We start from the raw sequence: 23,281 nt of genomic DNA, 5'->3' as shown, positions 1-23,281 counted from the left end.
TACCGTCTTCTTATTAGGATATAGCAGCAAAGTAACTTTTTACGTAAAATATATTGTGTTTTTTTATTGAAATGGAATATTGATTATAGCTTATTGGTTTTTTTTTTGGAATTGAAGCTGTCAGTCAGTGACGTGGTAAGGAGTTCGTTTACAACCCAATGGTATGATCATATTATTTTTTTTCTTTTTCCTTCTCTGGTGGACAAATATGGCAGACTGAGTTCAGTGTCGCGATTAACTCATGATGTCTTGAAATATAGGCGAAGAAACGGGAATATTTTTTTTTAACTATAATATCCCTCTGCTCACCCTACTATGCAAGAAAAAGGAAACCTAGTGTTAACACAATCCGTCCCCACTTTCCATTCAATATTCGAGACATTGCGTGTTGAGTGGTCAAATTCAACGCCGCATATATTTTATTATAATACCAGAACAAAAAATGAAAATAATTGATTCCCTCAAACGGAAAATGAACCCACAACCGTCGCTATAACAGACTGTGCTACTGCGTCATGAAGGCCTCAACGACCAGATACGCGTAATAAGACAGACTTCCGGTTCACATTTAAGTGTGGTGAATTGAATTCATTAATTTTGTCACGTTCCAGTTGCATAAAGGATTGAAATTATATAAATAGATTCGTAGTAAAGGAGATAATCGATATATCGAATCATCAATACGAATTACACGGACCGATTGTGATGGTGTTGTCGATTATTTTGATAAATTATTTAAAAATCTGAATGCTAAACGGTTGAAATTTATTAATAAGTTATAGCAAAGAATCTTATAGATAACAAAAAATTGCGATTAATACAAAGAGTAAAAAAATGCCATAAATTACTCAAAAATAAAATTTTATTAATTAACTTAAGTGTGATATTAAGAATGCTGTAAGAATGGAAAAATTTAGTGGTAATGTGTTTATTTATTTTAATCGTCGTATTCAATTAAAATGGAAAAAGAGAACTAAGTATTTTAACATTATTTTTTATTCTCATTTCTATTCGAGATTCGAGATTCATTTCTATTGGAGACAGCGTAAAATAAAGAAAATCTTACACAGTTTTTTTTTGTCTATTTATAAGTATTTTAAATAAACACTACAGACACGTGGTTTGTATCTTTTTTTCAATTAATCCAAAATTATTAGCTATAATCGTATTTTCTCGTCTCTAGATATTTAATTTCTAATAGAGTCCAGATATTTGGATTACGTTTTCCTACATATATTTAACTTAATGTTATTTTAATACCTATACAATTTTACTATTCTTACACAGATTATATATGCACTCAGTTTTTACTAGTACAAAGACTTTGTTAAAAAAGCTAACTATAAACAAAACCAACAATAGATAATATACAAAAATCGAACCAAAAAATTGAATGTAGATCGAATTCATTGTTTAAATATTTGAAATTCGTTCCATTCATTCCATAGAGATCCATCTTTTTTGATTATGTCAAAATTTTGGTTGGAAATTTGCATAAGAACGGGTTGCATTCAGCCAAAGGGGTATTGTTCGTTTTTGAACAGAACAGATATTTGGATGTCACTTTGTGTTTTACGGATCGTTTTTAATAAAATTGAATCAATGTGATATTTTAAAGATTCTTAGCGTTTGAATACGTTTATTAAAATATAGTATTGGACATGTGTTTAGGATTAGTTGGCTGAATGTTGTGGCCTTGTTATATAGGTATGTATTATTGTATTGATAAATAAAAAAAATAAAATAATCTACTATATACAAATATATATACTTATTTGCACAATTACAAAAACATAATTTATATTTCAAGTCCGAATTCATTGTGAAACATAATCGAAAATTAAACAACAGAAAACTTCTTAACCATCTAAAATGTCGCCCATTTCTCAGTTACCATAAAAAAATCAATTATTTTAACAATAGTATTACAAACACGCATTAATCTTGGCGTAAAGAGCAATGCCTTGATACTATACAAATCACTGTATCGCCTCCTAATGATCTTGATACTTCAAGTGATCGCTGTGACAGAGACAGAGAATGCAACTCTCATATGTTAGAAAGAGACAGACATACGACTTCTCACCGGAAACGGCGTAATATATGGTGCATTGTTAGTAATGAGATCGGTTTGTATGTTCGCTTGTGGTGGGCGTAGGCCTTAAATAGTCGATAGGTTTTTTTATTGCAACACTAAATAGTCTTTTAGGTAGGTGATGTTTTTTTTAATAAAAAAATATTTGCATGTTCTATAAGATTAGATCACTCACTCAGCAATACATCCATATATTTTAAACTCATTTCCATATATCAATATATTTCTTATTCCAGAAAAAACAAAAATAGACACATAAGCTGAGTAATATTCACCTTTTACAACATTTTCAAAGCTACACAGATGACAGATATGCAAAAAAACACAAACATTGAAACATTGCAATAGTCTATGCCAATGTCAAACCATTCGATTTGAAATTCAAATTTGGAAATCCATTAGTGTTCGTCATTTTAATGTGACAGTATTGAGTTACTCTAATTGATGGTTCGTTTTTTGAATGCTCCACTTTCGAAATTCGAACGTCAGTTCCGTTTTTTTTGTAACAATATGCATAGAGCATAGGGTTGTGTTCCTAACGGAAGAGTTCGGCTTTTTGTGTTTGGAATATAAATACTTTTTGTTATTTATTCACATGTTTATTGATTTCACTTTTAAAAAATGCTAGTTACATTAATATTTTTTTTACATTGCAATAATATTATGTATACGCATTTGTTTTTCAAATTAAATAATTTTCATAATTTAAATTTTAAAATGTAAAGAAGAGAGAACTGTAGGGACTGTAACTGGTTGTGGGTTGGGTTCCTACTCAGAGGAAGTCCCTTTTATAGTTTAGTGTTAAAACACTTATTTTCCGCCTAATTTTCGAAATATTTGAGTGGTAGAACTTAGCACCGTGCTTGGTCTGAATGGGTCGTCATGATTACAGTCAAACATTGTGATATTTGAAATTTAATTTATAAATAAGCAAAATTGTATTTAAAATACTATTTCGGTATTGTTACTTGGTGCATATCATGAAAGCGACAAACTAGGGACTTTAAGTTTTAAACTTCAGTAAAAATATCTCAAGGGCCCCACTTGGGAATGCTTTAGATAATTCGCAATTATATAATTTTAAAAATGCTATACCTTACTATTATTAGTTTGTTTTAGTTTTTTAATAATTATGAGTTACTAAAAAGACATATAAAAAATATTAACTTTTTTTACTATACCAAAATATTCGTATATTCGTGAAGAAATTTTTCAGTAAGCCAGAGAAAGCCGAGTTTGAAGACATTGCGTCATGTTGAATGGCGGAACCTTAACGCCGTTTGTTACCAGAGCGATGAAATGAAATTAATTAATTCCCTCGAGACGGAATCGAACCCACAATCGTCGCGTTTCTTTCCTCTATTTTAAGAGGACCTCTATTTTATTTGCAACATATTTGACAAGGTATTATTAATAAACAGGCGGATCGTCCGATCGCGTTGACAATGGCAAAATCATTAAAAGATTTGAATAATAAAAAAAAAATACAAGAGGGGCGACATTCACTGTTGCATAAGTAATTATAACAATTATTTTTTGATAGATAATAAATTATTTGTGACACTTCGTGCGATTCGCGTTCGCAGATAAAAAAATGTTACAGATTAAAAATTGTATACATTTGAATATTTAAATATTTTTTTATGCTTAGATTACTTTACTATATATTTTAATAAATGTATTAATGTTGGATTATTTTAGCAAATAGAATACAAATTGCACTTATTAATTAACCTGTCACAATTTAAATTTAATTATTTTTCTTTTTTTAATTCCACTTTTTTAGGTTAGAGAATAGGTTGTAAAATAGTGTGTATTTTTATTTCATTGTGTCTACTATATCCTACTATTTTTTTTATTAATTTCTCTTCTTCCGGTTAAGCAGAGGGAACCCAATGTAATCCAAGACAACTCCAATTCTCCAAGACACTCCATTATTCACTTTTCGGCGAAATTTTGACACATTACGTATAAAGTAACAAAATTCAACGCGGCGATTTATCTTATTATCAAAAAAATGTGTACTTGAGTGGGAATCGAACCTACAATAATTTCTTTTACAATCAAACGCTGCCCCTGCACTACGACGATTGTATCACTTATTGCTTTTACGAATTCAAACCTACACTATCTTAACTATCATTAACAATAAAAGATTCATGCAACATTGCATTGAATTCAATACATTTATATATAAAAACGCACAAAAAAACCAAGTTGAGAGCAAAAGGAACACGTGTGTTTGTCACCCCCATCCCAAGACAGATGCCTTTCTCATTCAAATCAAGTTATTATATTTAGATCTTTGGTGCGCTATTTTGAACAGCTGATTGACTTTTTGTGTGGTTCTTTTAGAAAGTTTAGATCCGTATTGTTTTGGTTTCACTATCTATTTTTGTGTTGGTTAAATAATATTTTGGGTGTCTTATTGTTTTGACCTTTGTTTGGTTCCTTTTGGGGCCTATATAGCTCGAGATCAACAGATAGCTGAAGGTCTGGCTGTTAACAGGATATTTGCAGATTTGATATCTTGACGTGATAATGAATTGTTTTCGTTAGAAATTAATAAATTAATTATTTTCATTTCTCTCCTTTATTGATATACACAGTGGCGTTTACTTCTGAGAGGGAGAATCCAAAAAATCTATTAGTAATGTCAATACGGAGCATATTAAAAGAACGGTAGTATCTAATATTAGGTTAAGAATACAAAAATCTTTTCCTATTGTATCATTGTAGGGCAGCTAAAAAGAACTCTTAACCACTACTACTCTACCTGCTAAGTATAGGTATATTTGCCTCTTTCTACAATTTTCTTAGAAATAATTCATATTTATATGAACAAAAAAAACAATAACGATTGCACATTTAGTTTTTTTTCTTTAAACAATTACTGATATTCAAAAATACATATTTTGGGTGCAAGTTGCAGTTGCATTTAGTGAATTAAACAGAGGGCCCGCATCATCTACTTATAATTGGTTTTACGCCACATGGGTTATAGGCTTGTTTGAGTTGTAGAAATGGCACCTCGTTTCTTATTTTTAAAAATTTTAATCAAATATCAAATTAATCTTGAATATATTTTCTTATAATTAAATTAAATATTATACACATTAGAATATACAGTATATATCATTAGTATAATATATTCATTTAAATTATAACTTTTAATATTTTTTTATCAGCTTCACGCTGTATCCCGCACACAAGAAGCTGGGCGGGGGAACTTAGTGTTAAAACACTTCGCTCCCCACTTTCCGCCAAATTATTTATGCATTGCATATTGAGCGGAACTTGTTTTGAATTCGGCAGAACTCCACGCCGCACTTGACAAAACATATAAAACAAAAAAAATATGTCTAAGATATTTTTTTTCTTTACTAAAAAAGTCATTTCTAAAACTTGTCAACTCTACAATTTCATTCATTTGTTTCCGAGTCGTCATTTCTCTAGTATATTTGAAGAATATAATAATGACGATTAATTAATGATGGCTGATTGTGGTGAAACAATGACGGGGCCAAGATGACTTGCATGGGGGTCTGATGGGGAGAGAGTATGGTAATATAGCCAATTGGGTTTTAGTTTTGGTGGTGCAGGAAATGTTAGCTAGTATTAATTTTTTATTATGATTTGAGGCTAGTGGTATTTTTTTAAAATGATTTTTAGTTTATCTTTATGAATTTAAAAATGGAAAATAGAAAATTTTGTTTTCTGAAGGAATTTCGTGAAATCATGCAAAATTTCAACTTTCAAAGTCCAGTAGTTTTGCCAGTGTGTTGCATGATAATCAGTGACGAAACAGATTGAATTTTATATAGCAATACATTTTTCTTCTTTCGCCAAATTTTGGAATAATTGCGTGTTGAGTGACGGAACTAAACGCCGTGCTTTTGCCTCGATATCAGAGCGAAGAAACGGAAATATATTATATTTATATTTATAAATTAATCACTATTTCCCACCCATTATACCTAAATATCTAAACGTAATAGCATTACGCTGTAAGGGTATCGAACTCACAACCGTCACACAGACGCTGTGTCGCTGAACCACAATACCGTCAATATTATTATTGTATGAGACAATTAGTATCTCACCATACAATTTGCATTTATTTAATTCCCGTATCAACTTTCTCATTACTCCAACCTTTTGAGGACGTTCTTTATTTTTTAATGCAATCTTCATTAAGACTCATTAAGATTTTATATTTCTTTTTTTGAGCATACGTGCCTTGTGTTTTTAAGTCTGAAGCACATCACTATTTGGAAATTATTTTTCTTTTTGCTTATTTATAGACACTGCTATTTAAAGTGGCGGAACTCTACACTGCCTTAGTCTAACTCTATCCTAAGAGACTACAAAATGGTATATTAAAAATAATAAGTTTGGATCTATATTTGAACCAGAATTAATTATAACGTTCTTTTTGCGTGCGTTTTCTTTTCCATTAATCCAATTATTAAAGAAAGAAAAGAAAAGAAAGTTAATAAAGACAGAAAAAGGAAGACATAGATATAAGTGAAGGCCGTCGAGGCGCAGAGGCACACGCGTGCGGTAGTTAGCACGACAGGTTGTAGTTTCAATTCCCACTCGAGGAAGTAAAATATTTAATATTTCCATTTCATCGCTCTGGTAATCACGCAATGCCTCCAGAAATCGATGGAAAGTGGATAACGAAAATTTTTTAATGAGAACGGAATGATATAGCACTAGGATCACAGGTTCCCCGTACCTAACCTGCTATAAGCGGGATACCGTGTGAAACTAAAAAAAAAAAAAATATATACCTACTATAGATATATAGATAGATACGACAGTCAAAGACAACACCTCCTTTGTCACCGCCACCACAAAAAGCCATCCATTCTGAACAGAACAATTACGATGAGTATAGGAAAAGTGCAATACATCGTAACATCTTCTATCCTTTGATGGCCTCCATTTGTACAGAGTAGTGTTACGTAGAGTCATATCTTTTAATATTTATAGAACACAGAGTTCTCTATTGAAATTTATTTAAATAGTGCTATGGAATACCATGTTTTGCCTTAATGTATTTAAAAAATTAAAAAAATTGCGTTAAGTTATGTATTGCGTCAAGAGTAAGCAGAAAGTGTAAAACAAAGTGTCTTAACACTATTTTTCATTATTTCTTCTCTAAAACGATAAAATATAGGAATTATTATCAAACCTAAATACATTTTTACTGAGCTTTAAAAAAATCGTAAACAAAAAAGCTTCCAACAACAACTACTCTGTCGCCTATTATCGAAATGCACATCGCGGTTTTCCTAAGGGTTGAATATTGGTATCAGCATCCGATTTGAACTCGTACACCTCTTTATTACAAGGGCACAAGGTTCAAATTCTCTTGGATAGTTTAAAAAATAATTTTGTATAAAACCAACGTTGGTGGCATTACCGAAATTGTAACTACAAAGTCTTCTAAAGGCGTACAGTGTTCTTGTTCGATAGATTTGTATGTGTTTTTTTGCATATTTTTCACTTTTTTGCATATTTTTCAATTTCACGTTTTATCCCGTAAAGCAGGAAAGGCAGAGGGTACGTAGTGTTAAGACACTCTGTTTCTATCTATAAAGGTATAGTTGCATTTCAATTTGGTCTAAGGGATAGAAGATACTATATATATTTTAAGTATTTTTTCTTTAGTTATCTAGTTAATACGGCGTTTTCACAGTTTTCCTTTTCACTCACTCAGTGTTTTTGTTATCGTGGCCCAGTGGCAGAACGTAAAAGCGATATTATATATAATTTTGAGTTTGATTTCTACTCGCTTGTGTCAAGCAATATCTTGAAAATTAGATGTGTAATGGAGAACGGAGTGTCTCTTGGAAAGTGGGGAATGAAAGTGTTAAGACAGTGTAGAAGTAGAAGTATTTTAACACTTCCATTCCCCACTTTAAGCTGAATTCTCGATGAGTTGCGTGTTAAGTAACCTTTACCTTGTTACCAAAGCAAGGAAATTTAAATAATAAATTAATTTATCATTCCTCCGAGTTGGGATCGAATATACAACCATCGTTTTTACATTCGCGCACTTGTGGCTCTGCGCCACCACAGCCGAGATGAATATCTTAAGAATTTACGTATCTTGTTATTAGCAAGAAATAGGTAAAAACTAAAAGCGGCTCAACATATGATGGAAAACGTGGTTTTAGGTTCAATTTCCACAAATGAAATATTTAAATTTCCTCGATTTTGTAACAAGACAACACGCGGCGTTAAACACCGCTACCTCCCACTTCACACTCCATACAATTCAATCAAAGCGCCGCGACCGGCTTCTGTTACAATAATATAGTTCAACATTAATAATGTATGAGGCTTAAACACTTTATTATGAGTCGTCGTCTTAATTCAGTGTTTAAATTATTTTTTTTATTGACGCGTCATCGCGACTCACGTCAGCTATGACGTGACAGAATATGGAAGGTGGTTTTGTTTTTGTTTTTTTTTACTTATGTTTTTTTTTTGTTGAGCGAGTTTGAAATGGCGGAAGTGACATGGTTTTTTTTTCTAGGTTCTTACAGTATTTAAAAGGGGAAGGAAGAGGGAACCTGATATTGAGACATTTCGTTCCCCACTTTTCAACTAGTTTTCGAGACGGTACGTATTAAGTGGTTTAACTTCATGCCAGGCTTTACTTGTTGTTAACACAGCAAGGAAATGAACAAACATACACACACACAACCGACACGTTTACGTCAGGCGCAGTAAACGCAATGGTTGAGGATTTAATTTAAGATAAGTTAAAATACCATAAAATAATAAATGAAACTGGAAAAATGTGAATTAAAATAAATATTTCATTTCGTCAACTGGCAATCGAACCACGACTTACCTCGAAACCTGGTCAGTTAAATAATTTTAAAAAAGTGAATGAAACTTTCATAAACTTTTCTTTGGTTATATGTTTTTTTTATTTCAAGTCAAAAAAATCATTTCTATGGCATAAAGAAAAAAAAGTACGATTTTCGCCTTCAAATCAATATTTAATAGAAACAAAAAGTCAACGCAAACATTAGAAAGTGGTGTATCTGACAGCTGTATGGGACATACCCCTTCGATGGCATTGACGGATTTTTATATAAAATATGGACATGGTAATATAAGAATATATTAGATTTTTTTAAATTCACTTTGTATTCTGTGTATAGCAGGCTAGACAAAGAGAAAATTGTTTTAAGACACTCCCCATAATAGAAATAATATGTGTTAAGTACTTGGCAATTGAACCCATAACCATCGCCTTTGCGTTTGCGTCTACGTCTCTACTAACTAATCTTGAAAAAACTAAATATAGGTATCTACCTAAATTTTAGAGTAATTTACTTCGTTAAACCAATACTAACCTATTTTTTATATCCAAAAGGTATATCCATACAACTCTACCGTTGGTTTCCATTCCATTTCCAAAAAAAAGAAAGAAAAAAATAAACGAGCGGGGGCGCAAACATCCCTTCCTATGCAAATTCCGTTTGATTCCTTAGTGTCGTTATTAATTATTAATTTCCAAATGATTTATTAGCTTTCCTTATGAAAAATTCCATAAAAGTTAATTAGATACACATTTTTATTGGAAAGGGGTATTTTTTAACACGTTTTTTTCTCTCTCTCTTCTGTTTCAATAGAATTAATTACAACGCCGAGACTTTGCTGAACAGAATTTACTTTACTTTTCTTTACTTTGAATTTCTCGGTTGATTTGTGATGGAATTGTAAAGGAATGGTTTCTCAGTTATTTTTTTAAGGTAGCTTTTAATAAAATGTTAATCAATATTATGAGTAAAATCAGTTGTAAAGCTGTATAATACGTTGGAACTAATTCACCGATTTTTTATTATATTTACATTTTAAAAAAAGCTTCAGGCTTTTTATACCGTGGCAGGTACCTATACAGAGGGAAACTAGAATTTAGGCACTCTGTTCTACATTATTTGCCCAATTTTTGAGCATGCAGTGTTGATTAGCAGATATCACATCTTGTTCAAAGCGAGGAAATTTAAATAAATATAATCGGTGCCCAAGTAGAAATCGAACCCACGCTGTCTCAGCATCGCTATAAACGAAAGTGGCGAACGAAGTGTCCTAACACTAGGTGTATTCTGAATTAGCGTGAAGGTGAAATAAACAAAATCAAATCAGTGGAGTTGGACTCGTGTACGGAGGGTTCCGTAACATTAAACACCTTTAAAAATGACAAAAAATGGTTGTACGGAAGTCCCCTTAAACATTTATTTTATAGTTTTGTAACTGTTAGGATAGCGGCAACAGAAATAGATCATTTGTATTAATTGCAACTGTCCAATTATTACGGTTCATGAGGTACATGCCTAGCCTGGTGACAGACGAACAGACAGACAGTGAAGTCTTAAGAATAGTCTCATTTTACCCTTTGGATACGGAACTCTAAAAAAAAAATATTTTTTGTACGAATAAAAGTAAATATGACGTCGTTGATACAGGTGCATGCCTCTACCGCTGTCTGGCTGCACGCGATAATTATAGGTTCAAATTCCGCTCGAGGGTATTGTATTCAAAATACCCACAGGCAGGCATTCCTCCAATATACGGTTACGGATCGTCCGGTATGATGGAAATACTGTATCTAAATAAACTAAAGGTTGGAAACACGATTATATATTGTTTCTTATATCATAGCAGGGTAGGCAGAGGGAACCTGGGAACCTACGGTTAAGATGCACGGTTCCTGTTAAGATACTACCGTTTCCCCCTTTTAACGTCACAGTGTATTCCGCACACAACAGGATAGTCAGAGAAAAACTGCCCGATTTAAGACTCACCCATTTTCCGCCAAATTCTGTAGACATTACGTGTAGAGTGGCGAAACTCAACGCCGCGTTTTGCCTTGACACCAAAGCGAAAATTAAAATATTGCAAGAAATGACTTATTATAACTTAAACCTAAAATTACTATTTATTTGCACCGCAATGGTTCGCTCTGCAATGTTATTGGGTAATACTGGAAGATCGTCACGAATTCATTTCTTTGTTCTCGAAATAAACTTTCGTCATTTTACTATTATAATTTGTAATACAGTTTAAAATTCGTTTCTCATACTAGGTATTCATGTAAATTAAACGAAATGATGACTTTTAAAGTGGACTGGACTGGGTTGTTGATGGTTCAAATTCAAAATGGGGGAAGAAATGTTTAAAATAGTTTAGTTTCTATATAATCTCGGTAATTTTAATATATTTTTGAACATAAAGCTACGGCCGCTACGGCTCGATAAGGTTCAGGCTAAAGCTATCCTAAAAAATATGTTTATTGGATTTAAAACGTAACATAACGTAAAACGGCGGTTTTAGTTACCACCATTCTTTTAAAACACAAAAATATAGAATAAAAATATAAAGTTATACAATTACAATAGTTAATTTCTAAAAACAGGGTAACTGTAAAAATCATATGTAATTTTTTAAAAACTTAAAGCTAACCAACTTAAAAAGTTACATATAATGATAAACAACTAAAGAAATTATAACAAAAAAGCTATAAAAAAATTCAAAAGAAATATATTATTTACTTACACAATAGTAGTACAAAATTATGTGGAAACGAAACACCACTTGACTTGTAAAGAGGACCTTAGGTTCATTCACTTGTATCACTAACCAAAAAAATACTTTAATTTGCAAATTATCACTCAAAACTGATAAAATATATTAAAAATGTATTATTTATATAATATAAAGTAATTAAATATAGTTTTTAAGTGGGAAAAGCGCTTAAAAATGATAATTATTTCACAATAAGTGACACACGACGCCATCTTGTGGCGAGAAGCGCGGGGAAACTAAAAACATGACATTTGCTGATAGCTAGTGTAGTGCGTTTTATATTACTAATAGATATATATCATTATTATGATAATCGATTATTGAAATTAATTAAATAAATATGTTTTCTAATAGGTAAAAATTTAATTGAGGTTTTTTTTGGATTAAATTTCAATTTTATGTGAATTACAAATATTTTATTGTTGTTCGTCTATTACAAAAATTATATGAATAGTAATCAGTTTGGAAGAATTACTTGTATCAAATAATAATTATTAGAAAAATATTTCTTGCGCAAAAAATATTAATTATTTATTTGTTTAAAAAAAGCGAGATATTTCAATAGATTGCTGTATCGATGAGAGTTACCAATCGCGTGAACGAACCTAGTAACCGAATTTCGGATGGCGCGAAACAAAAACTGACCTACATTCGCGCCCTACCGAGTTCAGCCACCCCTGCGAGACGGCCCTAAGTCTTGCCCTTTGCTTTGCGGCTCTACAATTTCGATTATTTCAAGGTGATCTTATTGTTGCATTTGTTTAGATGCATTTATTTCTTACTGTCAAAATTTAATAAAATCAACCCCTAAATTCCCTGAAACTCCTAAGATGGCTGCAAGATTTATATATCTGAGCTACAACTTGCATTGGTTAAGCCTTAGAAAAAAAAATTGCAAAAAAAAAATTAAACAAGATAGTTAAAAAAAAACGTAAACAAATAAATGTCAAGTCCGAGTGGGCAGCCGATTGCGGCGCAAAAAAAAGCGCATCCTATTATCGACTACAACAAAAGGACTTGTGCAGCGATACCTAAGTACACATCTCGATTCATCGTCTCGACTCGATCCGATCCTATTGGCGCGCCCCACTGTCGCCGCGTTGGAACGAGATGCCAATATCTCAATTGTACAAGAGTGAGAGAGACAGAGACGGTGATCTTAGTAACGTAGTGGCGTCCCACTGGGCGGGGCCGCGCCAAGGAGCCTCAGATGCGCGTAGTGGGGCCTCAAGCGAAGGATCGCACTGCAGTCGTCTGTCGCGGCAGCCACGCGCGACCGCGACCACGCCACGTTACGTCACTAATCGGTTACGGACAACCGATAATAATAATATCGATCGAACATCGATTCGATTTTGTTTTGTGCGTTCGTAATTTTTGATTGTTAATTATCTGTGCTTTGCCGCCTTTTTCGATAGTGAAGGATTGTGCTTTGACGTTTGTTGTTTTGTTTTTTGGTTTTATTTTTGAAGGAATTTTTATTGAGATTGTGAAACTTGAGTGAAGACTGTGTTTGTGGACGCTGCTTATTTATTATGTTTTGAGTGATTTTCGATTTTTTCTTGTAAGTATTTCTCTTTTTTTATTTTAATTACAAGTGATCATTCTAAAATGTAGGGTGTAATAATTTAGTGTTTTCCTTTTGGTTTCTTAAAATGTTATAGAAGTTACAAAGTCTCTAAGTCTTATTAGAATTACGTATAGATATTTTGATTTTTTCAAAAGAACGATTAAAGTATTACGGCCAATGATTTTTAATAATATATTAACAATAAATGTGAAGATAAGAATATTTTCATAAAATTACCTGTATTTTTTACATTCTTGATTTTTGGCAAAACTGTTAGAGAAGAAAACTAATATAATAAAGTTATTAATATAATTTATATTAAACCATTATTAGAAAACGTTGGGAAATCTAACTTTACAATCGAAGTAAGCAAAAGATAACTCAAGAAACTTCGCATAAAATCGCATAGTATTAAAACAAACAAAATTAATAAAATTAAAAACTAAATAAAACATTATAATAATATAATAAATTTAAAAAATCTTATATAATAGAAACGGATATATTAGTAGAGAAATAGAAATAAAAGTGTTACAACACTCATTGAAAACGCGGCGGCAACGTTTTGCTCTATAGATTGATGAGTATCAATTACTTGCGTTTACCCTTTCAACCCCTTTTGAGATTACCTTTTTTTTAATGGACTTTTTTGGTTTTCGATAAATTTTCGAGGTTTTTTTTTTATAATTGGAAAATTGGTATTGGCATTGGAAAGACTAAATTTTAAATAATTATAACTATTATAAAAACATACATAATTCTTGATAAAAATAATTTAAATCGTATTTTCTTAATTAAAATTTCTTATAAGATAAATGTAAGAACGGATTATATTCAGAATTATTATAGGATATTAAAATTTAAATTTATGGGGATTAACTTAAATGTTCTTAAAGAATTTATAGTTCCTTGTGCCCACTTTTTAAAGTGATTATTATAAACTTTGTAAATATTAAAAATGTATGTAGAATTATTTTAGTAACAATTTAAATTGTTATAATATAAACAGAGTTAGCAAGTAATTTTATTGAAGACGAAAAAATCCGTGTTATAAAAAAAATAACTTAATACAGATAATAAATTAATTAATCGTTAAATATGTATTTTTATTCTTTAGAAGTATACAAAATTTTAATAGTTGCTTGTTTTTAATCTGTGATCGTACTATGTTAAGACAGTTTATTTTAGTACGGTTAGAATATAGTTCCTATAATTAATTAGTCCCTCACGAGTTATTGAACCTTCTCTAAATTTAGACTTAATTCGTGTAGATCTTTTTTGACAAACGCACTACATTCGTATAAAGATTAATTTTTATAATTCCGTATACAAGGAAAAATAAACGTAAAAATAAAAAACGGAGTGTCTTAACACTACTTATCCTACTATTTGCGAAGAAACTTGTAAAGAATGTTTTTTGAATATTTCTGATAATAAAATATTTTCTTAGTGAATGTAATTACTTAGAAAGTAAAATGTATATTAGTTACGTTTAATATACTACAATAATGTTGTCTTGAAATTTCTCTAACATAGCACAATGTTATTTTTTATATAAATAAATGTTAAAAATTTAGTATATTGCGTGATACAAACGAAAGAAATTTAATTATTTTTCTTATAATTTGTATTGGTTTTGAGATTACATTCGTATAAGATTATATGTATACCGTAGTGTCGGGACACTGTATTTTACGTTTCACGGCTTAACTCGTAAAAAAAATATATTAATGAAATAAGTGACTCTATTATCAAAAAAAATCTATAAAAATGATAATATTTTTATATCATAATTACTAATTAATTGAATGTATAAATGACAATTGGCGTGCAATTAGAACATTCTTCAATTGTTTTCTTTTACATTGTCAATTATAGTCAACTACGGCCTTATAAGAAATGACATTGTATCTGTTTGTGATTAATAAAAATCGATTTTAATTTAGAATTGATTTAATTTCGTAATTATTTATAAATATTTATTTTATGTTTAATAAAAATCGATTGTGTTAAATATCGTGTTATTAGGTAGAAAATTATCTTCATGGATTGTTTTCTAGTTAAAGAATATCAAATATTTCGTAAAAGTAATATTTTCTTATGAGAATGGCACTTATCTTTTTCCTTTACGAACACTTACCTGTATATAAATAATTTTATAAAATATCTCGGCAACAATTTTGATTAAGTATTTTTAACTGGTTCTCATCCGTTTCCCTACACTACCTAAATTTCAATTTTCTAAGTCCGACAATTTCGTCGTTGTCAGACAGTAGGCAAAGTTTTATACAGATATCTATGTTGACTAATATATGAAAAATATATCTTATATTTATTTCTTATTATAATACAGATAAAAAATAACAAAAAATATCTTAATTTCATATTAAAACAGATAGGACTCGATTCTGATATCATCATTGCGGAAGTTCATAGGATGTGGTAAATCGATTACCAGCATGTGTTAATATGATTGTTATTATATTTATGTTCACATACCATATGTGGATTATTGTATGGACAGACTATTAGTAAGTACTTACTGGTATATTAACTAATAAGATATACCTAGTGGTGTAAGACGGTGGTTGCGGGTTCAATCTTATATCGAAGGATTGTTTCCAAAAAGGTGATTCTGTTGTAAAATATGGCCTTTTAATTTTTTTTAACTGTTCCTCACTTGAGAAAAATACTTTTTTTTAGTAAACTAAAATCTTAATTAAGAAGATAAGACTTTCTTTGACAAGAGTTTCAGTATCGGTATTTAAGATTGCATGTAATATGTACAAAAACTATATATACTATATATAAATTAGATTTTGGATAGCATAATTTTTTTTAGGGAGTTATTTATTTATATTGTTATTTTTCCATTTATTTTGTAGTTTATTATCTTTAAGTGTTGTACGTACAGTATCTAGAATGTTCTTAAACAAAAGATGTTAATTAATAAGAGCTATCCAATCGACATTGTTTAAATAATCTTTTCTTATTATTTTATATAAACGTGTAATAAATGTACGTAGAATTTAATATTATCCCATGAGAATTGACTCATTGTAATCGATTTTTTAAAAGTCGAATACGAATCGATTTGTCGAAAAATTGGCATAGGTACACTTTAAATTGAAATTCGACATTACGAAACTAGTACAAAAATCCTTATCTAAGTCAATTAGTTATTCTGTCCCATACAATTTAATTTAACGTCCGAAATTCCAATACATTACATAATTTATTACTGATTTTGAATTTATAATGTCAACCATTTTATAGATTTTATTAAATCGTAGACACAACTAATAAAAAAAATATTTAAAGATGCTACTAATGGTAAGACTTTATTGTCTTGATGAGTATTGATCTTGGTTTTTTTATTTTTATTTAGTACAGATAAAAAAAATGTAGAGCATAGAGTTGTTATAGTATTTGTCAATTGATGATCATTGATTTTATTAAAAAAAAATTGTAAAAATATTTTCTTTTTTCATTTTAAAATAACAAATTATGTATATTTCTTATAATTTTTCGATTGATTAATAATAGCTTAATAGTTTAGTTCCATAACCATATTTATGAGTATAGTTTGAATATCATTTGTAAACATAAGTAAATATCCATCTTGAAACATAGGTATGCTATTTTTATTAGTTCTTAATGTTTTGCTATTTATTAAAATTATAATAAAATTTCGAGGCCGTCATGGTGCAGCGGCGCAACATGTATATACACAACCGTGGTGGGTTCGATTCTCACTTGGATGCAATTTATTATTTTTATGTAGGTCCACACTCTAGTAACAAGATGAAACACGGTGTTGAGTTCCACAATTTCTTACCGGGTTTACTATACCTTCATTCGCCGTTTAAAGCAGGGTTTAAGCGGGATACAGCGTGATGCTAATAACAATTAATAAAATTATTAAAATCTAGGTTATGAAGTAATAAAAATTATATGACAGACACTACTTAAGTAGCATTGATCTTATATAAATCCACGATTGATTTATTATTTTGTTTCCAAAACTCATCTCTTATATTATAAGATTAGAGGATATTTTGAAGGTCAATGACCTGATTGAGCTTTAACTTAATTTTTTTTTATATAAAGGCCACCGTGGTGCAGTGGTGCAGCGAGTGAATGTGAACGCGACGGTTGTGGGTTTGATTCTCACTCCGATAAATATAGTCGTACCTATATATTTTTTATATTGTCATTTTTTTGGCTCAGGTAACAAATATTAACATTTGGTTTCCTCTGCCTATTCTGCTATGCGACTATGCATAGCGGTATAGTGATTTAACTCACTGCCTCATCTTAAAAAAACTCTATAAAATCACTACTTCACTACTTAAGCCATCAACACTACCAAAATCACAGTGAAGAACTTCAATACTTTCCAACCCTTACCAAAATATAGACGAATATTCGAAACATCAAACCCGTGAGGGTGCTCGGGGTACTCTATCAACAATCGGTGAATTCCACAGAGGGAAGTATTCTAGATATGATATTTATTTGTTTATATCAAAGTAACAATGCACAATGGTGGTATTTTGAACGGTTAGTAAAATATTTAATTATATGGTAGGTTTTACCGACTTTGATAAAAAAGGGTTGTGTTTTTGAAGAAAAGAAAGCAGCTTAACCTTTTTTTTTCCGCTCAATGTTAGGTTATTGGCTGAAATTTCGTAACAGTGCGTGTTGAATGGTGAAACTCAATGCCACCAGAAAATTAAAATATTAAATAAATAATTACCTCGAATAAAAATAGAACCCATAGCAGTCACGTTTATGGTCGCACACTTGCACCACTGCACTATGACACACTCACTCTCATAGATAGTTGTTTAATAAAAAAAAATTAATGGAAATCGAACCCATAACCTCGGGCGTAACAGCCTGAAACACTTGCTTTACTAATTGGCCAATTCAGTTTGTAATATGAGGTCTATTAAAAAAAAATTACCAAAAGTTAAACTTGAAATAAAGTTTTGGTAAACTTCTAAAATTGTAGATCTAAACGATAGCTTGTTGAAACTTTTGCGTGTTATTCATTAACACTCTAATAATAGGTACACTGTAGCGATTTTACTAGCAAGTGAACATCGAAGTTACGGAGAAATGAGCCACTAACTTCGTTTACTCTACATAGAGACCTTAGTATTTGTAAGCTATTTATGCATCATGGCACAGTAGAAAATTGTCAATATAAATTCGATGGCTATGGATTGAATTCCCAATTATTTATCCTTTTTACTTCTCTGGTACAACAAAGGGCAGCGTTAAGCTCCGCCTCTCATCTCACAATGTCTCGAATTTGGCCAGACAATGGAAGAGTGTCTTAACACTATTTTATTCTGTCTATCCTCCAAAAAATTAAAAAAATATAGGTATTTCATATAACATAATACCCAACTATAGTTTTGTTTATTTATCTTACTTAAGCCGAGTGGCCATCTCGGGTGACCGGATGCTCTATCGATATATGTTATTGTTACAATAGTACTGAGAATCACTATCTTTCTTTCCTGTGGGAACCTGTGGAAGTATATGTTATAGTTTTAGATATTCGAGAACTTGTTTACTGGTACAATCCATTAAGATAATATTTTTTGTAAAAAAGTTTTTTTAATTTAAGTTTTACTCTATTCCTCACTAGATTTCATTTAGAAATACATGCTTGGATAACGGAGAGCGAAGTAATATGTCATTTATACTACATTTGATATATCATGAATCATAGCTGAGTTCAGGAAGTAATAATAGGAATTTAAACGAAATTGAAATTTCGAAATTACTAAAAATTACAACTAAAGTTGATTTGTTTTAGCTTTCACGCTGCAAAAGCAAAAGACAGAGGGTACTTAGTGTTAAGACACTCCGTTCCCCGAGCACCGTCCAATTTTCAAGACATTCCATGTTGACAGAAATGACGCTGCTTTATCTTGTTACCAGAACGAGGAAATGATTACCCCAAGTGAGAATCGAACCTATATTCATCGTGTTTACAGTCATATGCTATAATATTCCGCTACGACGCGACGGTCTCAAATTAGTTACTATCTAAAATAATGAAGACAACATGAAAAGAAGCCGACTTTAAAAGTCACGTGTCAATTTAAAAAACAAATTCTTTTAAAAATCTATTTTTCTGCTATGCATTTTTATATTAGTCATTCCACTAATAAAAGTTGCATACAAATTGAATAGTGTTAAGTTATGATGACTGTCTAATATATAGAAATTTTCCGTCGGCATATAATATAAAAATATTGCTATAATAATTCAATAAAGAAAGCGGTTTCTTTGAAGAAAAAAATCGACATTGCTAACTAATATTGTAGAGTCGAAGTATTTGTGTAGTTGAACGCACATATCTCAGGAACTGTTGGTTCGAATTTAATATTTATAATTATAATAATATTTTTTTTGTATTAAATAGGTAATTTATCGAGGAAAGCATTACGTTGTAAGTAAGTGACCCAGTAGACTGGGTCATTTCTCTCTCTGAAGTACACCTCATAGTTACCTCGGGCACTTAAAATTAATAGAGTTATACAACTCTTAGAGGCAAAGCAACAGGCAAATGATAGTATATACATATAGAAAAAATATTTATAATATACTTAGATTCGTATTACAACCTTATCATTCGCCTCGAATAGTTTCTCACGGTGTTTTCGTGGCATTATGGGTTCTATGGAAAAGTCGTAGGGTTCCTTATGGGGCATGAGGTACGATGGGTTTGGCGTGTCCAGTGTATTGCACAGGCGGTAGCGGATTGCAATATAGGGTAGCTAATGTGCTAAAAGTGTTATTTTATTAAATAATTATAGGTTCATCTTGTAGAAAAGCTGGTTATTGTTATGATTACTATTTACAATGTTTTTTCAGCTTCACGCTTTATCTTGCTAACTGCAGAACTTAGTGTTAAAATACTCTGTTCTGGCTCGAGGCACTGAGTCTTGAGTGGTGGAAGTTGCTATTTCTTTTGTTTATTTATAACTCATTGCCCCAACTAAAAATCAAACCCACAACTGCTATATATTAGGAATCTCCTTCCACTTACATTAAAATAATTGAATTCGAAAAAAATAAAAAATAAATGTAAAATTAATTTCTGCTCACGCCTATACTTAATCCACGTGTAGGTATATCGTCAAGTAAACAATTCTATGGTATCAATTAATGGTGTAATGTTACAAGTCCGATACTGACGTAATGTCATATGGGAATGTAGTATTGCCTATCTATCTTATGGTGATTGTGTGATAAAAAAACGTAGTGTTGAGACACTATGCGGTTGTGGGATCGATTCCTATTAGGTAGTTCAATTATTCTCATTTCCTCAGTATGATAAGCATAATTAAAGGGAAGATAATAAAAAACTAGGTGGTTTAGAGGAATGGAGTGTCTTAATTCTAGATTCCCTTAGTTCACTCTGATTTATGCGAGATATAGCATGAAGCTAATTAGTGTCTGTAGTCGTCGCAGTGTATTTTACACTTAAACAGAGATATTATGAGATAAATGATGGAGCTCATCGTTAGTTTTTAATAAATTTTACAAATTATTTACTATAATAAATATTAGAAAATAATTATAGTATTACTGAAAACTTTAAAAAAGTTTATATTCATTTCTAAAGTATCGATAAAAATCGATTACAATGCTCGCAATGAAAGCAAAAATCAACAATTAAACAAACAAATTCATACAAAAGGCACCCATTATAAACAAATAACCGAATAACCAGAACCATGTGGCAAAATCGGTGCGACTGAAAAAAAAAACAATATCGTCATCCCTTTCGCACGTATAGCTGCATCCCTCTCTGACGTCACATGTGCTTCCCGCGTGAGATCAATGGCGGTTGTTTTTTTTTATTTATTAATAGTTTTATCAACGGGTTAGCTTTATTGAGTTTATCGATTCTGTTCTTCATTGACCTTTTATCAAATAAATCGATTATTTGTTTATCGCTTTATCTAGTTAAAGTTTTTTATTGAACTTAATTACTCTTGCACCCATGTCTTATACAATTCTACTTCTGTAACTATTAATATTTTTTATGGATTACATTATAGCACAGTAGGAAATCGTCTGGCAGATAAGAAAAGAGAAAAACGGCGTTAAGTTCCGCACTCAACACGCAATGTCTCGAATACTCGAGATACTAATAATATACTAGAGATAAAATAATATTGTATATATCTCTGACGCTTCAGTTTCCCGCATAGCCCGCTGGGCAGGGGCACCCAGAATAAAGACATTTCGTTCTCCTTGCGTCATAACCTCAGGAACTCAACACCACCAGGATTACTCTATTATAAATTAGTAAAAACATCAAAAACCCAATTCCCAATACAAAATATAAATATCCTCATACACTTACATACATACACTCCGTACCCACGACCACGACCACGCGATGACATTTCGAGCTGGCAGCCCATCAAGCAATTGGCAGGTGACACGTGAGTTATTAGGTAGTTCTGATGTTGAATTTATTTTAAGTATATTAAGTCGTTTATTAAATTATACCAGCTCTAGCTACTTATATATTGTTTTTAGTACGACAATTTATTCTATTATTTGAAGATAGGGTCCAATCTCGAAAATTAGGTGGAAAGTCAAAAATCGGATATCTTAATAGTTGGTTGTGAAGGGTCTATCCAGCTATGCTAAAATAAACGGCGTACAGTTCTGCCGTTCCACATGCAACTGTCAAAAAATTATCTCAGTTATGACAGGAAATGAAGAATGAATTGTACTTTCACTAAATTCTGAGTTTATTTCTGTCATAAAAAAACATTTTCTTGCTTTATTCCGCAAGGCAACCTAGTTTTAAGACACTCCGCCCAATTTTTGAGACATTACATATTGAATTGCGAAACTCAATGTCTCTCTTTGTTTTCTTACCAGAGCAAGCAAAACAATTTTACATTCCCTCGAATTAAAATCGAACCTATAACCACCGCGACTATTAATAATGTAAAATAAATAAATAAATATGTATTTTCAGCTATAATATCAATAAAACAAGATGTCCAAGCACTCTAAATGAACAGGTGATGTTTCTTAATGATGCCACAGATACTTTGTTCCATTTAAATTTGGATCTAGATGTGCATTACATTAATATGATTTACGATATGCGGACGATGTAACACTGTTGTGTTTGTCTGTTTGTCTCATATACCTACGAGTGTATGTAGGGTAGATGGAAATTGTTTTTTGGAATATAAGTGTTTTTTGTATGATATTTATTAATAGTTGTGGTGTGGTTGATGATTGTTTTTAATATGTAATGGTGGAAATGCGAAACCCATGGCGGTTCCATCTTACCATCCTTCCATGGGGATAGAACCAATAGAAAGTAATTCGTATTCTACAATAATCGTAATATATGTAATAAATTAAAATGAAATCATCTCTTGGCAAAGTCAGATAGTGTTCGATGGAAACGCGAAGTTTATTTATTCGACCGGCACTCTGTCAAGAAAGTGCGATGTTGAGTTCCGCTACTCAACACGCATGTCTTGAAAATTGAAGTGTATGGGGAACGGACTGTCTTAACCCTAGATTCTCTCCACCTAGCCCACTATATACACGATACTGCAGGAACCTAAAAAACAAATTTTAAAAATAATAGCGCGAGTTCATTATCCCCACACTGCCGTCAAACTAAATCTATAGTATAAGAAACATTGAAATATCATAATTCTTTCTGACATGCCTCCCCTCGGGAACGCGTTCTGAATGTCTCTAGATACTCCCATATTATAGTGATGCTGAGGAATCTCTATTGGATTTTTTATGTTATTTGTGAGGGTAATAGTATGCTTCAAATATGTTTAATATATTGTTGTTTTGTCTGTTTCTTTTCTAGTGGTATTGTCGTATTAGGAGACAGTGCTGGGTTCAATTTCGTTAGTGGGAAATGAAATAAAGAAGCAAAATTCATTTCAATTACTATCACTAAATATTATAAAACA

The 23,281-nt window shown here is 31.2% G+C and overlaps 1 protein-coding gene across 4 annotated transcripts in view; it reads left to right on the top strand.

Moving 5' to 3' along the window:
- The first annotated feature begins 12,919 nt into the window (after positions 1–12,919).
- Positions 12,920–23,281, top strand: part of LOC146540263 (homeobox protein cut-like) — a 154,245-nt gene continuing 143,883 nt past the window's right edge. For all 4 annotated transcript variants that reach the window (XM_085201258.1, XM_085201278.1, XM_085201252.1 and 1 more), the window contains exon 1: positions 12,920–13,274. The gene's annotated coding sequence lies outside the window, so the exon portion shown is untranslated. The remainder of the gene's footprint in view (positions 13,275–23,281) is intronic.

The sequence above is a fragment of the Heliconius melpomene genome, chromosome 2 (genome assembly GCF_056956725.1).
Source record: "Heliconius melpomene rosina isolate 202511_hmr_F chromosome 2, ASM5695672v1, whole genome shotgun sequence".
Classification (NCBI taxonomy): domain Eukaryota; kingdom Metazoa; phylum Arthropoda; class Insecta; order Lepidoptera; family Nymphalidae; genus Heliconius; species Heliconius melpomene.
Note: the sequence above shows the minus strand (reverse complement) of the source record. Positions and strands in the feature narration are given on the sequence as shown.